At 33.5% G+C, this 11079-nt stretch overlaps 1 protein-coding gene across 2 annotated transcripts in view; it reads right to left on the reverse strand.

The window, feature by feature from the left end:
* Nucleotides 1–11079, reverse strand: part of PDCD10 (programmed cell death 10) — a 41344-nt gene that overhangs the window by 29021 nt on the left and 1244 nt on the right. The window lies entirely within an intron of this gene.

An 11079-nucleotide genomic window follows, 5' to 3' on the forward strand; every position in this document is an offset into this window, starting at 1 on the left:
TTTATTATTTACACTTCTCCCTTTATTTCCTTGAATGTTCAAAATAGCCCTGCTAATTCTTAACACAAGATGAAATCAGTTCTAAATATCTTCTTAGGCTTAAAACAATTATTATTTGTTCAGAGTAATGAGGCAATGAAACTAAATTCTTGCCTATTCCCATGACAAACTCCTAGTCTTATGAGTTCCAGCCCTTTCTTGCCCAACCAACCAATGGGAGCTTCTTCATTTAAAAAAACTACACTCTGGTATATCTTAAGCCTCAGAATCAGCATTTCCTGAAATAGCCTCACTTTACACCATCTGGGACATGAGATAACTCTACAGCCAAAGCTATTTACTTACTCACAAATAAAGAGAGAAGACAAAAGGAAATCCTTGGTACTGATGTATGTCGTTCTTAGGGAGAAAAAGAAGATTCTTAAGTAAATTCTACACTGAAAACATTTGTAGGCAGGTCTATTTTTCTTGTTTTTCTTTACAGTCAAATCAAGTACTTAGCCCTCTTACCCGGTACTGAATTCTTATAATTCCTTTAATTTCTCTCCCTAAAGGGAGAAGTTTTATTTATTTTTGTTGGATCTCCAACCTGTCCTTGAACATTTAGTTAAAAGAAATTTATTCATTCTAGCAGTAAGAAAGATCCATGTGTTTATGTTACCATTTATAAATATATTTCTTTTTCCTATTAGAGATATTACAGTCAGCATAGGAGGTACACAGTAGACAATTAATGTTTGTTGAATGAACACATTAAAAATATGAGACTGACAATTTATAAGTTGAATCAGCCTTGCTAATACTTTTCAAATATATAGCCTAGCAAAACAAAAATAAACTCAGAAATCTAATTAATTCTATTGACAAAGTCTGGACTCAGGCACATTTCCCAATTTTTACTTCTTTTTGCTATTCCAAGCTCTTCCTACTATAGTAAATTAAGAGAATACAAATGACAGATGACTGTAAATAAAATCAGAGTTCTAATAGAAATTTACATGAACTAAAGAAGAAACATTATAAATTCTAATGTCTGATTTTTATTAGGGCTGCTATGATACTTTTTAGATCCTGGAGATACAACTGTTGTATAATTTATAGTTCACAAAATTCTCAAAGAGCCAAGTATTTCTAATATAGGTTAACCTTGCTTTACACATATGCAAGATCCAAAAAATTATAACTTTTAGCAGAAAATGCAACTTTTTCTGTGGGTGAGAGTGCAAGAGTGATGCAGTTTCCAAATGTCTGGTGATCATTACGATCACTTCAGTGTCTATTAAAAACATGCATTCCGAAGACTACTTAACTCAGAATCTCCAACAAAAGGTACAGGAAAGCTGTTTTTGCAGAAAGCCCAAATGATTCTTATGAACAGGGCAGGCTGAAAACCACTGGTATGGAAAGAACACTGGCTAGAGTCAGAAATTCTAGCTGCTAAGGACAGTGTCAGAGACATACGTAAAATTAAAATTGACTAAGCACATGAAATAGGGTTTTTGGTTCTGACTTTCTGAAAGTTTCACTTAATCGCTGGCTTAGTTTCCCCATCAGAAATAGAAAGGGGGTAAAATTCTATCATCTTAAGGCCCTGAACTCTAAAATTCAGTAATAAAATTTTATTACATATCAGTATCTACTCTAGGTTCAAAAGTAATCTCATAGGAAATTAAAGCATACATATATATATCTCTTTATATATATCTTTAAAGCATATGTGTGTGTGTGTGTGTGTATATATACATATATATATATCTTTAATCAAAAAATCCTAGTAAAGAGATCCTCAATAGTTGGCTGATTCAAGGTTTCAAGTGACTGACAACCCCTTGTTTTCCCCTCAGGCACTTGGCATCATGTATTATACTTAGGCACCGTAGCTCAGTCTGGCAATTTCACATAACTGGAAAGGTGGGCATGTGATATCACAATCTATCTTTTAGTCTTCTCATGTCAAAATGTTGTAGCTACTTCCAAACGAGAGACAAAGGTTTAGAGGAGGAAGCTAGGACAAAGGGAGACAGAAGAATGAAGCAGAAGATCCTAGACTACAATGAGCTTGAAGCCTTCAAAATACATCTACATCTCTTTCCTTCCTCTGAAAATTACATTTTCTATAATTCGAGGTCTTTCATTCTACAGTGTTCTTATTAAAAGAAAGTGTAATATATGACACTCTGCCATGGTACTTTGTGTGTGTGTGTGTCTATCAATTTTTTAAAGGCTTCTTGAAAATATCAAACAGATAATTTGTGCAGAGAAGTATGGGAAAAGAGCATAACAATTAAGGTCTGATAACAAGGGCTCAATTCTTGGTACTGCCATGTCATAAACCACCAGGTCTGATCAAGTCACTTCACTTCTCTATGCTTTACTTTCTTCTTTAATATGGATAAAAATTGAGCTGTATACTTGAAAGAAATATGGTGAGAATAAAAGATGAGGTAATTTTTAAATCAAACCACGAATCCTCTATATTGAATATTTCATTCCACTAAGTTACTAAGCACTGTATTTTTGCACTTTTAAATAACTACTCCAAAAAAGCATACATTCTACAATAAATTATCACCTCATTGGAAGGTCTGTTCCACTCAACCCCAAATTTTTAAAGGCACCCTCTCTGTTATAACACCATTTCTGGGTATCTGATACCACCAACTGGTTGACGGACTCCAGCTTTAGTGTTTTTTTTAAATACAAGATAAAAAAGATAATTTCAATGTCTCTGTAAACATAAATGACAAAATAAGCATTTGCTGAGCTATTAAGTAACAGAGGTTCTAACTAAAATATCAGAAAGCTGTTAAGATGTCTTCGAAAACAGATAACACTACTAAATTACAATAAAATGCCTAAATGTATAAATCCTCTAAATTTAACTCCATTTACTTCATCATTTTTTGTTAACCTCTGTATAATTATAGACAAGTATTCCTTAACTAATAAGCAGACTTGGTTCTAAACATGCTTCTAAATCACTCACTTAGAAGTCACTTTATTTTTCTATATAGGGTTAAGTATCCATAATATTCTAAGAAAAATGTGAAAATCCACAATGTTACCTAAAGGAAAACAGAAATACTGTTATTTCAATTATACTTAGCCAACATATATAGCACTGTCATTAGAAAGGTGAGTAATATGCAAGGTGATTCTAGAACCAGACTTGTCTGGATTCAATACGGATCTACTAGTTGTGTGACTTGAGGTAAGTTATCTATCTAACTTCCCTGTGCTACAGTTTTCTCAACTGCTGAAATGGGAGTAATAACAGTATCTATTAAGGTTGATGTAAAGATTAAATATGGTATTACGGATAAAGTGTTTAGAATAGCGCATGACACATAGTAATCATTCAATATTAGCTATTACGATTAAGTACATTTTAAACTAAAATGACAAGATCAGATCTCTTTCTAGAAGTCAGATCTCTGGCATAATAACCTAGCCAGGGGAATGAAGGACTCTTGAAAGCTAGATAAAGAGGGGAAAGATATGTAATTTTTAAACCTCTTTAAACAGCAGAACTGTATTTTATTTGTTTTTCAAATATTTTATCAAACTTTATATGAGATAAAACACTAAACCACTCATTGATCCGACAAATGTATGAAGTAACTACAACTTACCAGCCCCCACCTCTCACAGAAACTCTTAAACACTCCTCCCTACAATTTAAAAACCAATGCTCTAGTCCAATCAGTACAGTAGCATTATTAATAAAGCACTATGAAGAGCAATAGTGAATGGCCTCAATAATAAGGCTTAGTGCTAGCAAAAGATATCTGGATCCAGATTTTCCTATAATTCAGCTCCAAATCTCCAAATTTACCCTATACTTGTCACATGTTTACACATTTAAGAACTTAAATGTTAAGACCTAAAATTTGAAAGCAAAAACGGCCATTATACATTATCTAGTCCAATCTCCAAATTTCGCAATTTATAAATAAGTAAGTCCACAGAAATTCATATTAGGAAACAAAATGGAATGGTGACAGATAACTAAGTTACTATATACCCTATTGTACAAGACAAGTTAGTCTGCCAAACTCAACTACTTCGAGACTAACTTGCTCTGTTTTTTGTGTCAGCCATGGGTCAATTAGCTTATAGCCTAAGACCCCCAGGCTCCATGTACAATGTTTGGAGACTGAAGCAAGCAGGAATGTGGCTCTGATTCAAGGTCGATTTATGGTACTGAGCAGCACCAGTTTGTGGCTCTTCAATTTGTTGCTGCTGAGACCTCTGACTCACTCACCTTAAATGTTAAATGAATCATATCAGTGTGTGCACTTGCATTATTTTGGGGACTAGTTTCTAAATACAAAAATGTATAAAATGAACAAGTAGTAATCAAGTTTTTCTACAAACAGATGGATTGTACTGAGCAGTAGATAAGCGCTCAGATTTGAAACAAAGACCTGAGTTCAAATTTTTGTTCAGCTGAGTGGTATCATATAAGTTATTTAATCTTTCTAAGCTCATTGAGAAATTGGTATCATTTAAGTTATTTAAATTTTCTAAGCTCATTGAGAAATTAATGGAAATACGGATTGAAGAATACTTACTTCACAGGGTTATTAAGAGTACTAATGCATATAAAACACTTGATACAGTGGCTTGACACACATCGAGCATTCAATTCATGTTGTTAGTTACTGATATTTTTATACAAAATTCTGTAAACCTGACATGGCATCAGGACTGGAACTAGGATGAGGCAAACTAGACACCAAGTGCACAAAATTTAGTTCTGAATTCCACGACAGAGTAAATGTCTCCTTAAATTTTGGTTCCCAGGCCCCACTTGCCTCACGCTAGTCCTGACCCCACGATTTCATCAAGGCCATATGCTTACACAGTATATTTTACAAACCTCTTCTCCCCTATTTGCCAAAATGGAGGCATAAATTATAGGGCCACCAGAAAAAAGTTACGAATCATCCAAGGCAAATTACCTAGTTTTGAAATACTTAAAGAATTTGATCATCAACTGCATTTTAAAACTATTTACCAAGCCCATGTTAAAATTACTTTTTATTCTCTTAGTGTACATAAATCAACTCGATAAAAAATGGCTGTGGCCCAGAAGTAGACTGGGTGGCAGAGGGAAATCAAAATGTGTCAAGGACCTTCTTAAGATAATTCACAAAAGGGGATAATCTATACAGGATAATCAAAAGATGACAATAAAATCAAAGGGCTCCTTACCTCTGAATTAGCTGATAGAAAATGGGAACAACAAAAACAGCAAACACTGGCTTCTAAGATATTTCTGCACAACCGATTCAAGGGACAGAATACACATTTCTAGTTTCAAAAGCCTCAGATTTTTTCCTATTCCCAAATTTCTTTGCACCAAAGCACTGACAAAAGGCACATAAATGCTGATAAAATTATTAGCCCAGAAAACAAACTGACTCTGTCTCATTCGTGTAATACTAAGTGCTAATAAGGACAGGTTTTATCTTGATAATGACACTTAACTTCACTTTTAGAACATAACTGACCTTAAATACAAATACTTTTAGTCACAAGAAGAATAAGGAAGATAGTATGGTATCTGTTTATGTTGTATATACAATTCCTCCTATAACCCACACTTGCAAAATTATAATTCATTTTTTAAGGAAGCACACCAAAATTAAGGTAGGGCCTGAAAACTCTCTCAATATTGTCAAAATGCTGATTTTATTACGGATAAAGGCATCCACGAAGTATGTGATTTTTGAATAAAAGACCACAGAGCATTATTTAAAATCCTTTGGAATTACAGTAATAAAACCTTACAACAATCTGAACTGGTATAAGCAGCAGTTGCAGACTAGAGGCCAGGTCTGACTCATTTACCATCACCAACTGGCTTCTGTTATAGCAACCTTATATAATCTATGAAGGCAGTAGGGGTGTCACATCTTAGGGTTTTGTCATTCCTTAACTCCAATCTCCACTGGAGTTACAGTTCATCCTGAAGACAGGATGGTTGAATAAAGTGGGGAAGGATGTTTCAGTGCCAGGGACAAGATGGTAAGTTAGAGAAACTATCATTTTTCCCCCTTCCTATCAGCTCTGGCATAAAATTATCAAATGAATTGATGAATGTGAAAGTACTTAATATACCAGGAAGGGGGAAAAAGAAATCAAAAGGTAAAAAAACAACAAAAAAAAGCCCAAAATCTAGAAAAAAATATATCAGAAAGGGTAAATATCCATATAATGGCCTTACCACCCCCTTTCTCTTCTACCTAAATTATAAATGTCCTAAAGAGAAGTTTTATTCCTTTCTCTCCATTTCCTAGTACTTAGTACAGTACTCTGCATAGTTGGTCTAAGTCAGTAAGTGTTAGCTGGAGATATGGTGATAAAATGTCTGATATAATCCTTGCCCCTGAGTGTGTGCAGTCCTGCAGGGAAGAGAGACAATAAAGAAATAAGACATGTCAAATTGCCACTTTGCATTAACTGCAGTAGCATACCTGTGCCTGAGCATACACACTCATACACTTAATCCTAGCAAGTTCGATAGACATGATTAACATTTTTTTTTTTTGAAAACAATAACCACTGAAAAATGTAGGTGATCATAATCCCATTCCCTGCACATAAACCCTAGAATAAAAGAGATTAGAGACATGGATCTGCAATTTCCCCTTCCAAATTTAGTCACAGTGCCTCGCACAATGAGCACCTTACTACCCTGTGGGTCCTATATTATAATACAAATATTTTTTTTTCCAACATGGTCTCTGAATAACAAGTCAAAGAATTCAGCAAACACTCAAAGGAAAAGTAATTCTATTCCAGTGCTAGAGGAAAAACTGGCTGTGTTGAAGTTAAGTTAGTCTCCAATGTGGTAAGCTTCAGAGGGACTTTTTTGGAGTTTGAATACAAGTAATTTTGCCTGCCACACTGATTTTAACATCTAAGATACAATTTCTCTGTAACTGCGACTCTAAATTGAACTGCCCTCCCCTCAATCATTAACATCATTTTTACTGCAATGATTAAAAATATGGTCTTGAGTATGGTAGCCTGGATTCAAATCCTATTCCAAGCAATTACTGGTTGTGTGACCTTAGTTAAGTTGCTTAGCCTCTCTGTACTTTAGTTTCTCATTTAAATTGGGGATAACAGTGCCTCTACTTCACAGGAGTGTTACAAGGACTATATGAGATCATGTAAAATGCTTAGTATGATGTCCGGCACTTAGTTATTGTTCAATAAATTTTGGTTATCATATTATATCCCAGTTCATCTCAAAGAAAGTGTTAAGGCAGTTTCACACATAATTTATGTTCAATAAATATTCGATGAATGAACCAAACTATCATTATTATGCAATCTATACTTACTTCCCGTAAATATATTTCCAAGGGACTGGCCTGAGTAAACAGTTAGTGACTACCATTTAATATGTTTCACCTGATAAATCATAATCTTGCTGATAAATTTTTTTTCTTCTTCTTGGTTTTTTTTTTTTTTTTTTAATAACACTTGATTCTAGGCAACTGTAGAAGACTGAGATTGAATAGATTCAATTAACTTTTTGGGTGGTTAAAAAAAAAAGATTACACGTAAGAAAATGTAAGGGTGACCTTGAAAAATAAGATTGTAATATATTACATCCAAGACGCAATTAATTTTGTTGCTAAAATGAGAAAATTGAACTTTTCATCATCATATAGACAAAAATGGACCACCAAACTACACTGTTTGCCTTTCTGCAAATTACTTTTATTGCTGCAATGAAGGCTCTTTCATTTTTTAAAACTGTGTGTGTGTGTATTCCTAAAACCTAAGTCTCCAAGATTGAAACTTTCTGTAAAATTTCAAATGTAATAATATATATAATCCATCATTCTTTAACTTCTAAGGCACTTTTATAGTTTATATTATAGAGAAAAAAATTATCATAGAATAAAATTCTTAGTAACATGACCTATCGTAATGACTTTATAATAAGCCAACAACATATAAAAAAACAGTACTTCTGTTTTATCCTCCATATACTGGTTATGCTAGGTAAATATTAATTTTTAATTCAAGATACAAATAACATAAGAACTGACTTTTTAAAAAAGTAAATTTAGCACTTATCAAAGACTTATACTTAATAATAAGAACTGGGATTGTTATCAAATTTTAAAGCCACATATCAGCAATCACTTTTTGACAATATTTTGTGAGAGTAAATTGATAAACTTATGAAAGTATATAAGGCTACAGTAACTCAGAGCTGTTCAATTTATTCTATGTCATTACTATAGTACTGCAAAGGATTAGAGAATTTGTTTCTGGGGTCAAAATCTAATGCAATTTATTCCTGAAATTTAGTTTCCATGTTTTTAAAATAATGCTTTTTACTCTCATAAGTATCCAGGTTGAAAGCAAATAAAATATCACCATAAGACCTACTAAAATAATGAAAATTTTCAAGAAGCCTGAAATATAAGCTCCTGTGAAATGAGCACTACTTAACTTTACGAAATCACCTTGTTTCAAGAAGGTAATACTTAAAAGTAAAATTCAAAGGAAGATACCAAGGTTAAAAAATCAGAAGGAAATAAAAAAGAAAAAAGGAAATAGATTTTGTTGAAGACAAAATAAGATTTATATTAGGGTAGAACAGAATCCATTAAAAGTGACTTTTTCATGTTTGTATTTTGTTATACTGAACATTGCTTGCAAATCGGGACAGAAATAGGGTCTTCAAAATAGAAAGTTTGCTGTAGCGGAAAACAACTCCTTTGTCACTTGCCCACAGAAAACTACCTATCCTGATTTTATAGGCCTCCAAGAAAGAACAAACATCCTTCTATAATTTATATTAAACTTGTGTCAATAACTCCTTTTCATCTAAGGGTGAGAAGCATGTTTCCTTTACTTATATCTGATATTTCTGTCCCTAGAAGAGTGCTGGAGCCTCTCTGCATCAATGCCCTCATTCATTCGATCATTTATTCATTCATTCAACAAATATTTATTAGGCACTTAGTCTGTGCCAGAAACTGTGTAAGTAGTGAAGTGAGGCACGTAACAAATGAGAGGGCCCTGCCCAGGTACCCTAAAGTCTAGAGAGGGAGACAGACATTTATCAAACAAATATGGAAACAGTTAAGTTCCTATTGCGAAATGCTACAAAGGAAAAGTACAGAGTATGGTGAAGATATCTGGGAACTTACTCTAATTTTAGGAAGGAGGGGTCAAAGAGGTCAGGAATGACATTTAAATTGAGACTTGAAAATTTACTAGGAGTTGGCCAGATTTGGAAAGGGGTGGGGAAGTAGTCCAGGGAAGGGGGTTAGAACATGTACAAAGGCTCTCAAGTCAGAAAGTTTATGTATATACCAACTGAAAGGCACAGTAAATGAGAAAGGCCAGGGATAAGAATGGAGAGCTGGATAGGAGACAAAACTGTCAATACAAAGAGTTTAGTATTTGAAAACTGAAGTTATTTTAAAGTCTTCTTCTCTTGTAAAATATATAATATAAGGTGACTGAGTCTACAATACTTAAGTCCGGGATTATGTGGTGGTCTCACCAGTAATTAGTTACAACAACTCTGCACTTAATCTTTACTTCTTCATTATCTTTGTACACATTTACTCACTATTTTACCCACTTACTGGGAATAGAATAATAATCCATAGTCCTCTTTTTATGACCTTATATCCTGAAAGAGAAAGTGATAGCTGTATATTGGAGACATCCTAAGTCCTGTAAGAGATGATGTCCAAAGGCTGAAACAAGACTCCTGCAAAACCCAAAATGAGAATATGGACACTGGTGAATTGCAAGCTACTATAAAAATACAAGTGTACACATAACTCTGTGCAGATACCCAAGATAATCATAGTACTCCAGCATGTGATTGAAAGATGATAAATACAATCGAAACATTACTCCACCACTTCAAATAGGTGAAATATTATAACGTACCTCAGAAATGAAGTTAGTGGCAGAACTAAATCAAGGACAAACACTAACACATGCTGAACAAATATATTAATTGCACTTATTTTTAATTTTCCCAACTTTTAGTTCAAAAGCTCATTCCACAACCTCATACCTGCATGCCAAATATTAGAACTCATTTCACACTTTCCCAGACAAAAAACAAATGCCTACACTATCATCTAGAAAATACATTACCATTATTGCTTTACTATCACTCACTCACTCATGCTCGGTTTGTGATCTACTTAAAACTATGGCACCTTTTTAATATAGCACAAAGCCAGTTTATCCCCCACACAACTTTCCATTTGTTTAGTTGGTCTTCCTTCTTTGTGTACTGCCTTACTCATGGTGCTACATTACTCCTGATTTTAAGTACCCTAAATCTCTTCTATTTTAAAGGTCATATTAATTTCCAGACCATTTTAACTTCAATCATAGGAGAACATCAGATCTCTGATCCTAGAAAGTGTTTCCTCATTCAAAAGGTATTAATAATTTCGAGAGTACATTCAAATGGTAGCATATTTCAATGGCCAACTTACACAACAGTAAACCATGACTGATTACCTGCTCAGTAGATAACTGATTCTTATTTACAAACTCACTGCAAAGAAATCCTGATGTCAATGAATATACTCCAAAATTATATTAAAGAACTATCCAGTAATATTCGCGAGCTATAATTAGTTATATTAACAACTATATAAGACAGGAACAAGCATGCTGCTTTCTGCTAAATATAAAAAAAAGTTCTATTTTTTATGACTGTAAAATAAGGATAAGTTAAAAACCATTAATGATAAGGAAAATATGTAGGAGCCTCATGTTATTTACACAAACATTCCAGAGCCAAAAAAATTAGGGTAAAAGTAAATAAAAATCAACAAAATGTGATGTTACTTCCAAAAAATGCAATATATCTTCTTTCCTAGTAATGAATACACTAAACTCTTGATGCTGTATTATTCTATAAAGTGCAAGAATTCCAATCCCATTGTTGTCAGTTTTACAAAATGAGAGTGAAAACAGTCCTAAGAATATCTTTAACTGTAAGGGTAAGACATACTGTTTAACTGACAGTCTTCTCCTATATCATTATCTACCATTTCAAGT

This window comes from Rousettus aegyptiacus, unplaced genomic scaffold, assembly GCF_014176215.1.
Source record: "Rousettus aegyptiacus isolate mRouAeg1 unplaced genomic scaffold, mRouAeg1.p scaffold_m13_p_4, whole genome shotgun sequence".
Lineage (NCBI taxonomy): Eukaryota > Metazoa > Chordata > Mammalia > Chiroptera > Pteropodidae > Rousettus > Rousettus aegyptiacus.